General features: G+C 44.0%; 1 protein-coding gene across 2 annotated transcripts in view; it reads right to left on the minus strand.

Annotated features, from left to right (window-relative positions):
• The window catches only part of INPP5A (inositol polyphosphate-5-phosphatase A), a 206,314-nt gene that overhangs the window by 67,898 nt on the left and 125,548 nt on the right, over window positions 1-12,868 (minus strand). The window lies entirely within an intron of this gene.

The raw sequence follows: 12,868 nt of genomic DNA on the forward strand, positions 1-12,868 counted from the left end.
CATCAAGGTCTAGAGAAGGCCTCTTAAAACAAATTGGTATTATGAGAATGATGCCTGTGATTGTATTATGCAAAGATGGATTTTCCAAATAAACAGACTATTCCAAAAATAGCCAGGTAAAATGTCTCCTAACTGATGATCCAACCAGCTCATTAGTCTGCTGCTGATCAATTCATTAAAATTCAGTCATTTCATAGTCTTGCACATTACCCCATTTAAACGTGATTTGCGTACAGATCAATGCCAGCTTTCAAACTGATAATTTTAACCAGCTGCTCCCCTTGTAGTTTGTCATGCTGGACATTTTTGGAAGAGTGTCTCATGACAGACTGAAGTACAATAGTCCAAACTTAGCTTCTCAAGAAAGATGCTTTAAGTGGCTTCTGACTATCCCCTTTTCATGGGTGCTGACGTTTAGGCATATGGTGAAATTATCAATAGTACAGCAGGAATGTACAAATTATGTACTTATTAAATGATCTGGGATACCTAAAAATAAAATATGTTTTAAATGACTCAGTAGTAACACACTGTTCTTTCCACTGGAACTTACCATCAGTTCAAGAGTTCCCAAACCTTAGAATTATTTCAGCAGTGGTGCTCTGATAGCCCTGTTCTGAAACACTTACCAGTGCCTACAACTGCACTGAATCAATGGCACAAGAACCAATCTTATGGATTGTGCTTTTAGAATCAGACTCCAAGTCAGCACAGGGGATGGCAATACAGATGAGTACAGCAATATTCCCTGCCCCAGGAACATGTGGGAAAACACTTGGCGCTGGAACCGAGCCCTGCAGAGCATGGTCAGTACTGGCACATGCAGTGAGGGTGCTGGGAGAGGAGCAAGAGTTAAACCCAAGTGTTCCTTTCATTCCCTTAGCCTCTACCTTCTAAGTCACAAACACATTCAGTTCATCACATGTACAAGTACCTAAGAAAGTGGAAGGCAATTTCTTCCCACAAGTGATTGCAAATCACCTGGGAAGGTTCCAAACTCTGTGTTGCCCTACTTTGCTATTTGTTTCTATAACAATACCCTTCCTCTAACCATGAATCACATAAGCCTTTAAAAAATGTTGCCATGAATCAGTCAATGGAGTGATAAATCTGAATCACATAGAAAGCAAGCAGCCACCTATGTCACCAGCATTAATCTCGTGGTTTTAGTGGCAGAACCCAGTGCCATTTCCTTTCCCCTGCACTTGCTGACTACCAGATGACCCTAAATAACTCCAGCACAATTCTAGCCTCTGCTCTTCCTTCTACAACTTTTCTAAATGGCTTGCGACAGAAAGGTAACTTGGACAAAAGTGTTGTGACTGTGGAGATGCTACAGAACAGTTCCACAGCCCCATACACCAGAGCAAACAGGAGATCAGCAGTGCCATGGCTAGTGCTGCTTGTTGTGAGCTCTGCAGGGCCATCAAGAGGTGACAGGCAAGCAGGATGGGTACAATGCAATGCAAATAAAACATAAAACTTTTCAAACAGATGACAGCCCTTCCTTCCCAGAAAAAGAAGTCTTCCCTTGGAAAATGCTGGAAGAACACCTTCACTCTTCTGATCCTTTGTTCTTGCTCCAGAAGGTATCGCTTATGAGAAAAGGGTTTATTTGCATTTAGAACATCCCAGAGAAGTATCTCTTACCTCTGTGCAGTTTGGAAATCAAAGTAACAAGTTCATTATGGCAAATAAGGACCACTGGAAAAAAAGCACACTTAGAGTGGCTTTGTTGGTGACCTTGTTAAACTTTAAAGCCCACAAATATAAATGCTATAGATGATTTCTCTTCTTCTAATTCCCCACACACAGAGCTTTTAATTGCAGAAGGCATCCTTGACAACAGTATCAGACTCTTCATACTTGGAGAACATCACCTTCATTATTTTGCCAGTTTCAAACTAATTCTACATCTTTAACTGCTGGCTCTACACTGAAAGACTTCTGGCCAAGTTGGGTTATTCTCTGCTTGTTTTCAAGTTCTGTTGTATTTTGAGAAAAGGCAGACCCCACACAGTTCTGGAAATAGAATAGCTAGGGATAGTTGCATAGACATGACAGGGCAGTGAAAGAAGGGAACTCTCCAGCAGTAGTAGCTTTCAAGTAAGGTTTACAGCTAACGTTGATGACATGCTGAAATGTTTTGAAGACTCAGATCCATGGTTCATGTCTTTTTTTAAGGAGTAAACTTCACTGGTAAGGGTGCAAATTAATGTTAAATTACAGCAATTTCTTTGCTGCAAAATAAATATGTTTCGTTCTTATTTTGGTCTAATAATTGCAGGTGACTCACAGTGAACATCAGCCACTGCTTTGCAAACCCAGCTAAAAGTCGCTCTGTCTGCACTGGGGATGCTCTGCTGTATCAGTGAGAATTCCAGCAGAGGAACCTCCAGTCGTCCCAGCTGTTCAGAATGGAAATCTGAATGCATTGTCCTAAAGACCTGTGACAAAGTCTGTCTGTAATCCTGAGGGCACCAGGAGAATTCCAAGGAGCCTCTGAACCGCCCTGAGCGATGTTACTGAAGTGCTATACCTACCTTAAGCTAGCCTGGCTGGCAACAGCGAAGAGTTCCCAGCTTGGAGCAGGGGCCAACCTGTACAAAAGGCAACCTCGAGAGAAGTCAAACACACACCACAGGATAATCAAATGCTCAGGTTTGGTCTTGGAGCCCAGCATATGTCACATGCTTTGCCATAAAGACAGACCTCCTGGTCTGGATGGCAGCATCAGCTAAACCCACTGTGAAGGGTAAGATTTTTCAAGGCATTTGGATCTGGATGCCATATTCTGTCTAAGACTAAATAAAACAAGAGGCAGAGGGTTCCTCTTCTCCTTGATACTACTGGAAATCTGGGTCTAGTTATTCATTTCAGCCTTTGCACAGAACACCAATAGGAATTGCTTAGTGGAATCTTAAAATGAACAATTCCATGTTATTGGTATCACAAATCCTTTTGTAATTTAAAATACTCATTATAGCAGTTACAACTGAAGTTACTTTATGAAATGCACCCTCTTTTATAAAAGCTATATGGGGTACTGCATATATGCTTCAAAGCACTGAAATTCAGCCAGAAAACAACAGGGCAATGAGAAACATGACTGACTTTCCCCTGCTTTCATACTTAGCCCCCCATACTGGTGCAAGAAAGGAGATGACAAGGAAGCTGCTAAATATCAGCAATTTGGTCATGGAGGAGAGCAGCTGAACATGATTCAGGGTGACAAGAGGCACTGTGATTTGGCTAAACCATTTCTCAGGGCACTTTGTAAGGAGGATCAGCAGCATTATTCCTTTAATAGCCATGTCTAATGCAATAGCCAGCTGGGTTTTGTCCCAGACCAAGGTATCAGCATCAGGTCAGAAGGTAACATTCTGTTTACACGATTATTTCCTAAAGCACTTATCTTCTCCTCGGTGTGAAAGTTGACTTTTCTGTTTGTAAGGAGGCCTAAAGAATTGAGGGAATGGGAAAAATTAGCTACACTGAGCTGGAGCTGAATGGCATTAAGTGGGAGGTCTGAGAAAGGCTGCTGCGGCGCTCAGCAGGACACCTTATTACCCGCGTCATCGCAGTTCATTCAGGCAAGCCATACCAGTGTCACCAGCATTCCCACACAAAGACAAAGTTCTTCACACAGTCTATAAACATGCCTCCCTGGCCAATTCATCCTCACTTGACAGCGCTGAAAAGAGGGGCTCGAGGGGGGTTTTTGTTGTTTTTTTTTTAGGCACAACAATAACATAACAAAACCAAAGGCAGCCCCGCAGCTCGGCCCGGCGGGCTGAATGCAGCGGAAGGAGGGATGCTGTCACGTTGCTTGGGGAGAAACAATCCAGAGGTCAGGCCATATTGTATTCAGTGAGCAAATTTTTATAATAACTAAATGTGTTTAAGCTGGATACTCGCTAACATGAGCACTTCCCTATTTCTCACACAACTTCTGGGCCAAGGTATTCCCTTTCCACTATCCCTTTATTTTTGCACACAACCCAGGCAGAGGCATTAAGGGTACAAAAGCTGCTCTTCCAATGAACTACTGCCTATATAAAATGCTCTTTCCTAAGTAAGGGAGTATGAAAATCACAGCTAACTATGCTGAGGAGAGGCAACTCGGTCTCGGTGTGGCAATCCCCTCCCAGGTTAAACTGCCAACCTGGGTTGTTGCTGACCACAGCAGAGCATTCACAACAGGTTCTGGTTTGATCTCAGTCCAGGAAAGGCCACGCTGCCCCTGTCTCTGCCCAGGATGCTCAGACCTTTCCACATGCCAGCTGATGGTGAGGTGCCCAGGGACCATCAAGGCCGAGCCGGCCACTGGCACCTTGCTGCATGAGGAGAGTCCCCGTGCAGCACCGGGAGCACACCGCGAGGCTACCGGTGTGGCAGCAGAAAGTGACTTGACCATCCTGTCAGTGGGAGCCAAGACCTAGTATGGACGTAGCAGGTGACCTGCGGATAAGGAGGTTAAACACACTTTCTTTATCTCTAATGCCAGAGGCAGCAACAACTCCTGCAGTAACTTCTGGTGGAAAGCAAGGAATGGCGACAGTGAAACCTGTCTTCTGCCACAGGCACGATGAGGAACTGAAGATCAGTTCTGGGACCTGCTGGAGCGAGGCCAGAGGAGGCCACGGAGATGCTGCGAGGCCTGGAACAGCTCTGCTCTGGAGCCAGGCTGAGAGAGCTGGGCTGGGGCAGCCTGGAGAAGAGAAGGCTCCTGAAGGGGAGACCTTAGAGCAGCTCCAGTGCCTAAAGGGGCTGCAGGAAACCTGGAGAGGGGCTTGGGACAAGGGCCTGTAGGGACAGGCCAAGGGGAATGGCTTGAACCTGCCCGAGGGGAGACTGAGCTGAGCTCTTAGGCAGAAGCTCTTCGCTGTGAGGGTGCTGAGGCGCTGGCACAGGGTGCCCAGAGAAGCTGTGGCTGCCCCATCCCTGGCAGTGCTCAAGGCCAGGTTGGACACAGGGGCTTGGAGCAAGCTGCTCCAGTGGAAGGGGTCCCTGCCCGTGGCAGGGGTTGGGACTGGGTGAGCTTTAAGGTACCTTCAACACAAACCAGACTGGGATTCTATGATCAATAGAATGCAAATGTTACGTTTTGGCTTATGCAGAACACAGGATTGATGTGTGGCCTTTCAGATTTCTGCTGTTCCTACCCTTGTGGCTTTTCCTTGACAGGTTTTAGTCACAGAGATCAGCTTGCAACCTGCACCTCAAGAACTGGTCCCACAGGGAATCCACCTCCAGCAGAGGTTTTAGAGAGGTTTTTGATACAGAGCCCTGCCATCCCTTTGCAGCGCAGTCAGTGCTCGGCTCCCACCATTTAGAGACAAAATCCAGAAAGATCCCCATTAGTTCTGAATGGGAGTTATCTGGTGACCGTCAAAGTATGCCTCAAAAGCCATGACACAAGTGCCTTCATTGGCATGCCCAAGGTGTTGCAGTGCTGCCATTAAAAAGATAAAGTTTATCATATTTTTGTGCCCTGTTCTTTCTGATATAATAGCTAAAACCTATTAATAACACCAAAACATCTCAAAAGGTCACGCAGGATACAGCAAGATGAAGGGAATTGTCAAGAAGCTTAGGCAATCATCTTAGCACTCAAGACATTTGCCAGGGCTGTTTAACTAATATGTGATGTTCACTTTTAATTTCAATATAGTGCCATTTGGGCAAAAATGTTGTATTTTTTAATTAATTACAATGTCAGCAGCTATTAAGATTAAAAGAAAGACCACATCAATAATAAATACTTAATCCAAAGAAAGGATTACAAGAAGAGCAATAAAAATCAATTTTTAGAGCTGGAAAATTGTGACTTTTTCCTCACTTGACTGGTATTTTCATTATATTGACAAACCCATGATCTTACCTGACACTGACATTCGCCTAATGAAATAGCAGCCATGTATAATGATGTAAGTCCTTGTCAATTTTGCTACAGGAGAACACAACGCTACGGCACTCGTGGTGCGTTACAGAGACATTTTCTTGCTCTTCATCTGATGCAAGAGAAAACAACAAAAAGAAACCAGAGAAACTGCACGTCTTTTCCAGTCTTCCTTTGTGACAGGAGATTAAAATCCTTCCACATAACTTCTGGAAATCTTCAGTGTTGGTAACTGCTGTATGTTAACTCGCATGAAGACCAAGGCACTGCAATTCTTGCTTACTGTTCTGCAGGGCTTGGATGTGGGGAGGAAAAGAGAACTCCTGAGTTCACTTAGAAGATAGCACTAAAAAAGTGCACAAGTGCACTAAAAGTGCAGATAGCACTGCAACCACTCCGCAAAGGGGTAACCCAGACTGCTGGGAACACAGAAAGGCTTCACTCAAAGGATTAAAAAATGCTTGACATTGAGAAAAGCTAGCAACAAATTTTACATACTTAATTGTTAGAACCATAGAGGATCCCAGACTGGTTTGGGTTGGAAGGGACCTTAAAGCTCATCCAGTTCCAAGTCTGCCATGGGCAGGGACACCTTCCACTGGAGCAGCTTGCTCTAAGCCCCATCCAACCTGGCCTTCCTTATCTTAAGCATTTATCCCTTTGAAAATAGCACTGCAGTGAACTACTGAGCTGAGAGAGGAAATGAAAAGGGGTGACACGGGAGAAACATCTGAAGTGCTAAAGGGAAGAAAACCCCTCTCTTTCAACAGTGCACAGTGGTTAAAAAATGAAAGCTGTCAACTTCAGGTTTGAGTAGACAATTCTGGTGGATATAGAGATACAGGAGTGAGAACTGAATCATCTGAGCTGCATCTTTAACCCTACATCAAGGGAACAAGAAAGCAGCTTTCATAGAAGGCAAGGCAATTACAGCTATTTACTGGTCAGACCATGAAGAACATCTGCCAAGTCCATCTACAACTACCTCAGCACTTGGACAGATGAACAAGAAGCTAAAGTGCTGCAACTCGCATCTGTTTATTTACCTACTGGGGAGAATATGTGTCTTTCCAGGACGTGAATCCAAGATCCAGAGACAACAACCTCCTACCTTCCTATGGGACTGCAAATGCTGGGATATGGTTATTCACATAGTGCCCCATAAACTCAAATGAAGCAGAATGGAGCTTTCAGCCATTTCTCCATTTTATAACTATCAGCTCATAGCATCATCCTACAGCAAGCATTGTAAATAAAATCACAATAGCAATTTATTTTCATTTCTCTGCAAATGAATAAGAATTGGATCAACAGCCCATATAGATTCTTCTTAATTGAATCACAGTTATCTTGGAAGATGATACGGCCATACGAGAGAACATTTCAAAAGACACAAACCACAATGAATGCTGATGTGAGTGTCACCTTTAGCTAGACACTAATGACTGCTCTTTATCTAGCTCCAGACTCTCTGAGGAACAAATTACAGTAAAAGGAGAAATGTAACTCAATGAGAACGTGATGCACTCTGCACGTTCTCCTATAAAGCTGCTTTCAGAGAGAAATCAAGCAGGCAACAAGTGATTTAAAGCCATTTCTTTTTCAAGAGGAATTCTCTCTTTCCTTCAGTCGTCTCTGATTACACAAATTCTTCCAGGAGTGGTATTTTTTACAGTACACCCAATCTAAGCTGTAGTTATACCAGTTATGTTCTACCTGAATGACACAGGAGCCAACTGAAGCAGCTCCAGGACAAGCTATTACTGGAAAGAAGGCAGGGACAAGTAAAAGCCTAATGAAGGATGAGGAGGCAGTTCAGTGCTGCCGAAAGCATTTCCAGCTCCTGGCAGACTCGGGATCCCTCATCACTACAATGCAGGGCCATGAGCTTGCTTTGTGACAACTGCTGGAAACCCCTCGGGAACCCGCAGAGCTTTTATGTCACTGTTTCTCCTGGAAGAGCCACAGTTCTATTCCCATTGGCAATGCGAAGAGTGACTTCGTGTAGCCATACTGTTTTTTAAGTGACACCTTTCTGTGTGACACCTGCAAGCTCTTAAAGGTTCTGGATTTTGGACTGCTGACTTTTCAGCCATTGCTTCCAAACCTGCTACCTCTTGCACAGATTTCTTGTTATCATGAGAGAAAAAAAAAACCCAGGTCTTTAATTTAAAATTTGAATATTAAATGCTGCAAATGTAGTAATCACCTGCTTAGTTATTAATTAATGCCAAAAAGAAAAAGAAATAATAAAAAAGGCCCAAATGCTGAAATCAACAGAATAAGGGCAAAATTACTGACTGCAACAGTCAGAAATCATCATTCCTTGTGTCCTTAACATTATAACCATGTATTTTCTGCTACAATGCAAATGAGTACAAAATGATTTTTCTGCTAAATATACGCCTAACTCAAATTCAGAATGTGTTTGTGACCAAAGGACACAGGAGTAGAGTCTGGGACAACTGCACCAGGCATGCAGAAGCTCGAGCCAGGAGAAGAACATGAAGCAAAGAAAAAAGTGGCTGTGACTGTATTTGACAGGTTGAGAGTAACAAGACAATTTTCCTGGATTTACTCTTTAAAGAGCATATTATACAAACAGGCTAATTTTGAGAGCACTTAACCTTAGTTGGGGGGTGTGTGTGTGTGTGTTAGTGAATATGAATGAGATGAGCCTCAGGGTGTTTAATGAAAAGCTGTCTTTTTGAATGTGGTCTGGGGTTTTAAACCTTTGTTAGCAGACATCTGGGTGGAAGGTTTATTTGCGCATTCTATCCAAGTACACAGAAATTCCTCTAACCGTTCCGAGGTGCATGACTGGAGTTAAAGCCCTTGCTGCAAAAAGTAACGTACCAAAAATAAAATGCCCCCAGAGGAGCTGCTCCGAGGATCTTCTCAAACGACCCAGATCTTTGGAGTGAAGTTTTCCTTTGCCTAGAAACTAAGTGGCTTTTCTTTTGCTCATTCAGCTGCTAGTTCTGGGAAAAGCCCAAAGAGAAACATTTAGATTGGAGGGGTCTTTGAGAAGATGTGACAGTTGACTGATGAGCATCCATAAAATGACAAAGAATAGTTGTGTGGAGCCGGTGCATCACATCGCCTCTCCCTGGGAAACTAATTGCTCTGAATTGTTAATAGTAACATTATTTTTCTGGCAATCATTTCTTTTGAATACCCAAAACGAGCATGAAACAGCTCCTTTGACCGGACATAAAAGTTAAATGTCCCAATGTTGATCAAATTAACTTCAGCTATGTGACAATGGACTATATTTGTGAGAAAATAATGAAGGGCACAAAGGGGAGCTTTATGCCAAGATTTCACAGTTGTAATGTAAAAATGTTTCTGTTGAACTAGGCCAGGGAACGTTTCAATAGGGAAACAGAAGAGCACTGTCACTTTCTTGAAAAAAAAGAAAACCACATTCATTTTATGGATCCGAATGCTCCAGATAATTTCAGGAAGTTTAAAGGGCTGCAGGGGGGGACCCGCTGTACCACGCTCACATCTCACGTCCTGCCCTTTGCAAACGCGCTCCTCATACTTTTAAAGGACCCCAGGCTACACCTTCAGCTCAGTCCCTGGCCAGGCCACTAATTCAGGGGACACTTTTCCCCAGCAAGGGTCTAAAGACCATGACCAATAGGCCAATATGATTAATATGACACATGCACAAGCATCAATTACAGCAGGTCAAGAAAGACTAAAGTAAAATGTAGATGACATTTCCTTGTGTATAGCTTAAACCCTCCGACTTTAGAAACTATAAACCCCGACTATTATGGAAACAGGGATAACTGTAGGTGGGAATTACCCAAATTGGGCCTGGAAGATTTTTTTTTTTCCCCACAAAACATAAAGTAGGTGTTCTTATTCTCATTTGTAAAGCAAGTTCAGCTGTGGCTGTATCTATGCCTATCTGGAACAACATAACTGACTTCTGGTAATTAACTTTTGGTTTATATTAGCACTGACCAAGACTCCTCACACACACCAGTTCTGTACATATACACTGTGTATGTATTTGTAAATACACAGGCATTTGCTTCACCCCAGTGTAATTCCAGCTCCCTTAGTCTTTAAAGTGTCTATCCAACACAATGTTTTCTTCACACTTGTTCAATGGCAAATGCTGAAACCAATCTGGCGCAGTGCACACCAGCCAGCTGCACGTACTCTTCTCACTCTGTAATTCATTTTTAACATTATTAAAGCTAAACCACTTCAGAACACCACTGTCTGAGCAAGCCTTTCTACTCCCATGATTATGAACAGACTCCCTCAGGAGAAAACTTTTAGTGGCAAACTGAAATCGTTCACTTGCCACTTTTTCCTTGTGCCCCCAGCCCTGCCCCTCGCAGTTACTCAGGGATGCTGCTCAGCTCCTGTGTTAAAACCTCGGAGTTACAATAACTTTGGGGCAACCAACTTCCCTGGTCACTTTAACAGTGAAACTAATTCATGTGAGCTTTGTTTGCAAGTTCTTTTCTCTTCTGTATTCCAAACTCCTGTGATGGCTTTTACCATACATTACAAGGCTGCTCTAAACTCATGTTTATGAAGATGCAACGGGAGCAGGATTGTGCTTTCCCTTGCTCTCACAGTGACCCAAACCAACTGTGAGGTGTTTCTGCTTCATTCAGTGAACGTTTAGCTCATTAAACTGTTTTCCTTCTCAGTATTGTTCACTGGGTTTGAACTGCATTGCTGTTAAATGCTCTTTAGAAGTTTAAAGGCTTTAAAGGAAAAGACTTATCAGTCTCTGTTTTTAACAGCACTAAATCTGCATTATTAGTTCATGCAGATAAGGGGATTTAAAAGCTCAGCTTGAAACCTCTCTCTTCTGTATTTATCTGACACTGCATAGTTCCAGTAGCTCAGCTGGAAATGTAGATCTATGAAGCTTTAAAGAGGGATTAAAGCCAAGAAAAGAAGTACTTTCCCCCTATAGACGCTCTCACTTTCCCTTTTCCTACTGTCTGAAGGGGTGATAGCAGACAATGGTCAAAGATGGTTCCCAAAACCCTCTGAATGGGGACACTGTTGGTGGCAGCATTCATTCAGAGCAAGCTCCAGTGTATTGTCCTCCCCAATCAGGGGATCAGAATAGAGTTTGCTGGTGGCTGCCAAAAGGTTAGCGCTGCCGATGAAAGGGGGTTCCCATTATTCACTGCTCTTACAGAACTCCCCTTTTGTGGCAGGCAGCCCATCACCGCGCTGCGGAGGTCCGGATCTGCGGCTGGCTGCTCCCTCCCAATGCACAATTGCACTGAATGCCAGCTCACAGGAGCGTTGTGCAACCGGAGCCCCAAGAACAGGGGAGCTGGGGCAGGTTTTGGCAGTGTCACATTTTAATGATAGACCATCCTGACATCTCTGACCCAGAGCTGACACTAATACCTCCATCCTGCTACCTTACCCTTGCCCAGGCATCGTGGGAGGTCCAGAGCCAACACCAGCTCCTGAAGCACAGTGCAAGCTGTAAACAAGGGTGCAGTAAATAACACAGGAGCTTTACACAGGTTTGCTACAGCTCCTCATGCAAAGCAGAGGAAAAGGAGATCAATGGAGCCAAGTTAAAACGAGATAAAACCAAGCCTCTCCCATGCTGTGTGTGACAGGACCCGAAAACCTGGCTCTCAAACTGCACCGAGAGCAGATCTTGATCTTACTGTGTCTGTCCCCTTTTTATAAAGATCTTTAGAGGTATCTTTCATAAACGACTGCATCCTACCAGCCTGCAAACCTCCCAAGTGCCCCCAGTGGTTTCTGATGCTTTGAACAGGTTTTACAAGCCATACAAGAGCAGACACACTGGATTTTTCCTCTTCACCCTTGTATCACCCCCCCAAGTGAAAATAAAAGCCTATTTTTGAGAAATTCTTACTCAGCCCTCTGCTGGGGTGCTCAGGAAAAGCACTTCTTCCGACAGAGTGGGGAAAGCAGCCTCCGCTGCTGAAGTATCTGCCCTAAAGAAGATAAAACTTAACGAAAGAAATAGAACTTTGGACAGAAAGTAACTGAAAAGTATTTATAGCCCATTCCACATTTCAGAGCCTCTTTCAGTTAAAATCTACAGTGTTTGCCATGGCTGCTTTGAGGAGACACTTCCCAGCTCTATTTCTCATGCAGTCAAGCAGTACCTCAAGAGAAATAAATGCTTGTTCACTTTGCCAAAGCACGTGCGCCCATGCAGAAACCACACTTTTTTTGTCTCAAGAAAAAGCTTTATAACTGCTAATGAGGGCAGCTGTAAATTGGGTGTTTGGGGGACTATCCCCTGTATGGTACCACCCACCAGATGAATCGATCTGTAACAGATGTTATTAATAACAGTGATGACTGCACACAAACCCTGTGCTGCTGCTTGAAAAAGATTAGCTGCCTACTGCGCTCAGCTAGGCCTGAGATAGGAACAGCACGGGGTTTAGTGCTGGGCGGGAGCTCATGGCTTATGAGGACAGGGTGGAAGAGCTGGATTTGTTCAGTTTACAGAAGAGAAGGCTCCAGCAGCATTCTCTTGCTGGCTTCATCTATTTGGTAGTTACAGAAAAGACAGAGCCAGTCTTCCCAGTAACACGTGCCGAAAGTTGAGGGCAATGGAAATCCTGTCTGCATATCAGGGAGAAAGAGCTCCACGATGAGGGCAGTCAAACCCAGGAACGGGTGGCCCAGGGACACTAGAGGTCACCACGTGTGGAGCCCTTACAAGCTTGGCTGGGTGAGCCTGGAACAACCTGATCCGATGCTGAAGCCAGCCCCACTCTGAGCAGGAGGATCAACAAGAGACTCCCAGAGGTCCCTTCCAACAGGCTGCAGTCTCTTATTCTGTAACTGAAAACATACTTTGGTGGCAGCGTTATGAGATCCATGCAGACTATAGAGCAGTTCATCTAACCAACACATTTAAAAAACAAACCTGCTTTCTACTCTACAAGTTCTGGTGACTTCAGATTGATTCTC

Source organism: Neopsephotus bourkii, unplaced genomic scaffold (assembly GCF_033783945.1).
Source record: "Neopsephotus bourkii isolate Nb327-2 ecotype Australia unplaced genomic scaffold, CSIRO-AGI_Nbou_v1 NB_1735, whole genome shotgun sequence".
In the NCBI taxonomy this organism is placed as follows: domain Eukaryota; kingdom Metazoa; phylum Chordata; class Aves; order Psittaciformes; family Psittacidae; genus Neopsephotus; species Neopsephotus bourkii.